Source organism: Grus americana, chromosome 4 (genome assembly GCF_028858705.1).
Source record: "Grus americana isolate bGruAme1 chromosome 4, bGruAme1.mat, whole genome shotgun sequence".
Lineage (NCBI taxonomy): Eukaryota > Metazoa > Chordata > Aves > Gruiformes > Gruidae > Grus > Grus americana.
The window spans coordinates 57,882,372-57,888,380 of NC_072855.1; the positions used below are offsets into that span (position 1 = coordinate 57,882,372).

At 40.5% G+C, this 6,009-nt stretch overlaps 1 protein-coding gene across 1 annotated transcript in view; it reads left to right on the top strand.

Moving 5' to 3' along the window:
- Nucleotides 1-925: 925 nt before the first annotated feature.
- The window catches only part of LRIT3 (leucine rich repeat, Ig-like and transmembrane domains 3), a 32,820-nt gene continuing 27,736 nt past the window's right edge, over nt 926-6,009 (top strand). Inside the window, exon 1 of the mRNA XM_054824565.1 lies at nt 926-995. The gene's annotated coding sequence lies outside the window, so the exon portion shown is untranslated. The remainder of the gene's footprint in view (nt 996-6,009) is intronic.

The following is a 6,009-nucleotide window of genomic DNA, read 5'->3' on the forward strand; positions in this document are numbered from 1 at the left end:
GAATTTTTTTATACATAATAGTGTATAAAGGAAAGGAAGATAGCAAAGGATGTTTTGTCAATTTTTCTGTATAAATCACAATGAAAGCCAAAGGCATTAAGATACGTTCTTCTGCTATCTAATGAATAAGACAAGGTTAATTAGAATTGCGCAGGTTTTATAACTGCCCGCACCTCCCCTTTAGCCTGTTTCTCTTGAGGTTTTGATGTCCTGGCACCGCAGCTCTGTGGTGCTCTGAGCTTGCCTAGGGCTAAGATTAAGTAGGCCATTATAGGGTTCCTCTGCACACAGTGCTTTCAGTTACGTATTACTTAAAAAAGGCAGGAAAAAAATCTGCAGGAGTCTTTTTTTCTCTTTAATTGGATGCATTATGAGGATTGTTGAAAAGCTAGTAGCTCTCTCTTCTGAAGGATAGAGGAGAACAGGGTACCTCTCAACTCTTTAACTTCGGAAATAGAATGTAAAAGAATCTCCCTGGATTTCATCTGGAGACAGGAGTCCGTTCACAGACTCTAATACCAAGCACTTTGAGGATCTGTAGAATCTACATGAAAGTATTTTGAACATCTTGTTCAGTGTGGAAAGAAGTACATTTCAGAACTGATCGTACTGTTACTCTTTTTAATTAATGACTGTAGTAACAGGAAAATATTAGCCTTCTGCTTAACAAAAAGAAAGAGGTAATTTTGTCAACACCAGGATTGGACAGTTACTCATCATTTTAACAAACCTGACTCTTAGGTTGAATAATCTCTGGAACAAAACTTGAAACAAGGTAGCAAAACAAATGTTCAAGAATTCAATTAAGTCTGAACAGATGCTGTATAGGATAATAGATTAAAAATGTTCTTCAGCTTAAAAAAAAAACCCCACAAAACATTGGAATTTCTGCTTTTGTGAGAAGAACCTGAGTCTGCTGTTCAGCCACAGCACAATCAGGAATTGAGGGATACTGATTATTTTCCTGGTATTTCTACAGACTGAACTTTAACAAGGTCAGTTAAATCCAGTCCTCTGAAAATGTTTAGACTTTAGTTGCTGTGTATGGCTAGGCCTAAGTGACTTAGGGCTCTGACTTGAGGCATTGTGGAATTGCCCTGTATCTGGACAAGATCCTATGCAAGTCGTTGCATCTCTGGCATGCCACGCTGCAGTTGAACAATACCAACCTGCAGTGAAGCTGGAATTGTCATTACTTTTGTCACATTTGTAATTGCATCCTCTGCTGTGCTGTACTTTCTCACTGATGCTTCAGTGTAGCTAGTTGTGTGTAGCTGACTTACATCTTTCTTTATTCTTCCGGCTTTGGAAGACTAAAACAACAGAGTCCTCGCTCTTACACCGAAATTCATACTCTGCTTTGCTATTCTCACTGCATGCTTTAGGGACATAGTTTTTCCCAGGACAGCAGAAGAGTGTGCTGCCATCACCTTTAAGTTGCATGATGTGACAGCTGATGTTTCAATTGCATGAAGTACCATCTTGCAGACTAGGACACGAAGTGTATGCTTTGAATCTCACAGCAGATGGAGCGGTGAGTCAGCCTGAAGCTGTTGCAAGGCCAAAGCAAAGACTTTTACGTCTGTGTGCGGAGGGGTTAAAGAGATATCCGTTGCAGCTTTAGAGGGAAGATTGGCCTCTTGATTATAAGGAACTGGATTGCAGTCCCAGCCGAGAAGTTCATGAGGAGCATGATGGCACGCCTCGTGCATATAAATGGTATTGGATGGGATTAACACAAATAGCCAGAGAAAACTTAAAATCTTAGATCTTTGTGGAGGTTGTAGGATGTTCAGATGCTGATGGAAGAACGTCAGTGATTTGGTGTGAAATGAGATGATATGAGGAAGCAGTGTCTGGACATGTCTGCGATGTGGTGATGCCTTTTTTTTTTTTTTTTTTCCCTCCCCTTCCCTGTTTTGGGGAAGGATGGTGTTTGGTTGTGGCAAGGTCCATCCAGTCACTGTTCTGCCTTGTCTTCTCTGCACCATGGCATAAGCCTGCCCTCCGAATCCAAGTAGTTGCTAACCGTAATGGATGAAAATTCAATGTCTTAAAAAAATTAAGACAACATTTGTCTGCAGTGTAATGCTGCAATGAGCTAAAATACAGGTTTTCTAATTTTATATGATGTCTTCCTCACTGTGTTGAACTTTTTATTCAAATCCTATCTGTGATTCTGTCCCTGTGCTCCTGATCCTAGTAAGTGAAGTCTTGACTTTTATATATGTGCTTACAGATGTCCTAGGCTTTTTCTGCAGAGATTGGAAAGGTGGGCTCACCAGCACCCTGACAGAAATAAGTACGTTGGCAGAAATGGGAAGTTTCAAGTAACTGTAGTGTCTGGGGAAAAAAAAAGTCACAGTGCAGTTTGAAGCGAGGGGGATGGGGGGAAGGTATTAGTGGCAGTGCAGGCTCTCAGTGACAGTCTGGTTTTCCCTGGATTTCTCCTCACTGGCAGCTTTTCGGGCAAATGACTTGGCCACCTAAAGAACTCACCTGCTACCCGCTCCAGCAGCAGAAAGGGGTGGCTGTCCTGCAGTACTCCTCTGAAGCTCAGGAAGAAGGTAGGCTGCAGTGCGCCCCATGGGGCTTGGCTTCCCACCCAGGACACAGCAGTAGTGGTGTCACCTACCTGTCTCCTTGTCCACTTACCAGTGTTTGCGTGTGCTCACTGCTGGCCGAGGCAGAGCATTCGATGACCAAGTCCCGTTTCCAAAATAAGGTTGCAGGTGAATGTGTTAGCCAACGCAATATTTCACCCAGACGCAGGGTCTGACTTTCAGCTGATTTTGAAAATGACAGCTGGTAAATCAGTAGGATCAAGTTGCTTAAAGGTATTTAGAAGACCTTGAGCCTTTTCTCCTTGCCACACTAAAATTCTGGGGTTTTATTTTTTCTATCTAAAATCTAAATCCTTGTAAACATGGAGGTGTATTGCAAAGCTTAAATTGTTACCCATTGAGAAGGGCTTTAGCGTCCCTGTGTTCCTTCTTGGAGGGATGTTTTTTCTCCTTGTGTTTTCTGGAGTTGCTAGGAAAGGATGGTTCAGTACGGTTCATAGATTTGCTATGTTACTTTGAGAGAGAAATCTGATGAAGTGCAGAAAATAATTGGGATATTTTAATTTATGTCTGCAGCACTGGCAGTTGCAGAACAGAAAGGATTCTCTCTAGCACTGACACGAAATTGTGGATGTTTGCCTGAAGCAATGCTGGATGGTCACATACATACTGGTGCAAGGTTATTTGCGGTTGTGCAAAGTATTGTCTTGGCAAGAAACAGTGTTGTCTTTAAAAAAAAAAGCATAGCTACTGCAGGAAGTATGGCAAGTAAAAAGCTTTGTGGAATCACTTATATTTTTTAGGGTGTTTTCTTCAGTCAGCTGAAAAATCTCTTTGGAGTCAAACTTCTCTAATCAACAGTTTAAATCTAGTAAAAGTCTCTGTGGTGAAGAAAAGTAATTTGTTAATTTGATTTCTATTGGGTTTGAACTATTTGCATTTGTGAAAATAAGATTGAAGGGAAGTTCTGCCTTCTAGAGCCCTCTTGTGGTGATGTGCTTAATAAACGTGGGAGGGTTTTGTTCTGGTGTTCTAGTGCAGTTACCACTGAAAATAGGAAAGGTTTTGGTTTGGTTTTGGTTTTTAATTTTTTTAATGCAAACGGTAAGTTACTCTACTCTTGTCGCTTGTGGATTGACATATACTTTCCACATAACTGAAAACAACTTGCTAAACCCTGTAATGAGTCTTGCATTGCCCCATATCTATAGAGATACCTACAAATTGAAGAATGGAATTAAATAGAAATTGCATTTTGTTGCTACTGATCTGTGACAAGCAGGAAGTAAAAGCATCATTTGAGGTTATAAATGCCCCCCTGACACTAGTAATTCTGTCTGCTATTGGGGGATTAAAAACAGCCTGAGGTTTTGGATATTATTTTTTTTCTTATGCCAGCATCAAAAAGCAATGTGGTAAACCATATTTTATGTGGCTTAGGAACTGTTGTTCCAACTTCCTGGATTACTTGTATACTTTAATATTTAATTCCTTGCTTTATCTTTTTGGCTTGTTTTATGAACTGCAGTGTTCTAGAAAAAATTACTTTAGGTTAATGATAAGTAAGGTCTGCCTTTAATTTTGACTTTTTTCTCTCAATTCCTGTTGCTGTAAAATTAGCCAAATTTATGAGAAGAGGAGATGGAGACAATGAGATAGTTTATAGGATGGACTGTGTATATTAGAAGCTTGCATTTGAACCGACAAGTATAAAATCTGTATGGTCCCATTAACTGCTAGTCTAAGTCTGGAATCCTATCTGAATAAAAATAGTAATGCTTTGCTTCTCTGAGACAATTGACATTGCAAGCTCTGACTTCTGTGGAAGCTGCAAGATCCAAGATGCTTTTGAAAATGTTGCCAAAGTTTCAGGGGAGGAAAGCAAAGATATCAAATTATCACTATGCTTTTATCTTTCGAGGCAGGACTATGGGGCACTTGGGAAGTGGCTTCATTGCCAAACAGATCATCTTTCCTTTCGGAACCCTCCCTCCCTTTTCCTGCCTAATCCTCTTCTGACAGGAAAAATACCGTAATAAAACAAGTACTCTGAGAACTGTGAGTCTAGATCTGTGGCATTAAAGAAAATGGTTGCTGGTAGAACTGTAACACATGATCATCTGTAGTAATGATGACTAAATGTTGTGACTGCACAAGTTTTATATCAAAATTTTCTTACCTTTAGATTCAAATGGGTGAAAGATGCAGGATGTCTGTTCCAGAAAGCTGAGGAGTGGGAGGGAATGCTCTGTGAGTGTTTCATGGGTTAGAGAAGAGAGCATTCTTCAGGTATGCCTCCTTTCTATGGGATGGCTTTATGCCTCAGTACTGCCTGTGTCCCTACACCCTTACTGCTGCTCAGAAGACACGGCCCTAGCCAGGGAGCCTGCTTGAGCTGCCGGTCAGCCACAGACAACTGAAGAACCACTGGTTGCTCATCCTTGTCACTTTTATACCCAGTCTGAGTACAAAATGAGACAAAAACTGTATGAGGGGGAACTGGTAGGAAACACCTTTGATTACTTACACTGATACTGCATATGAGCTCTTTGGGCAAGGGTTTACTGCAGCTAATATTTATGCAGGATTTTGTAAAAGGTCTTTACTTTGGTGTGCTGCTGCTTCATCATTGCAGAGAAGAAAACATGAGCTTCTGCTGCACAAGGCTTTGGAAAATGCCTAAAAATTTTCTGCCCAGTTACATGCTTAGGTAAATTTGCCAAAAGTAACCTTACATGTATGTGTTCAGGAGAGGGAGGGTGTTCAGACTTGTAAGGCAGATTCAAAACCATTTTCTGCAGATCAGGCTATTTTAGAAATGTAGCAATTGGGTTTTCTGAAAGTCCTGCTTCGCTTTAGAAAAATACTGGACTGTGTTCTTGTGTCTACGTCAGCTTAAGAGTTTAAATCAAACTAAGAATCTTGAAGAAGTAGGTCTTTAAGGATTTGACTGGATGGACTTTAGTGTAAGTGTATCCTGCTTTTTAAAGAAATTTACATTTGTGTCTTTATGTTGTGCTGCAGTTTTGTGTGTTCGCTGTGATGATGGGAATTAATTCCAAGCCAGGCTGATGACCAGCTGACCTGAGCCAACTTTTGTTAAGGTTTCCAAAGCATTGCACAAGAGGTTTGAAGGAAAAAGTTTGGGGGCATGTGACAGTTAATCTCTTTAGCAGTAAGAATGAAGTTTAAGCATACTGTTGGAAATGTACGCAGCTCTGTGCTGCTCTTTGTTTTAATTAACAATCTCCTGCATAGATTGGGAGCGTAAACTTCTTTGCACTTTAGACCAATTAAATCATGCTTGGAGGCTGTCAATGGTGTGGGCAACTCCCCTCTACCCCCCTTTTTTCAATTGTTCAGCAAGTCTGTTGAATAATGAAAGAATTTGCCTGGCAGGGTTTTGTAGTGTTTCATCGTCTTGATGAATTATTGCAGAGGATAG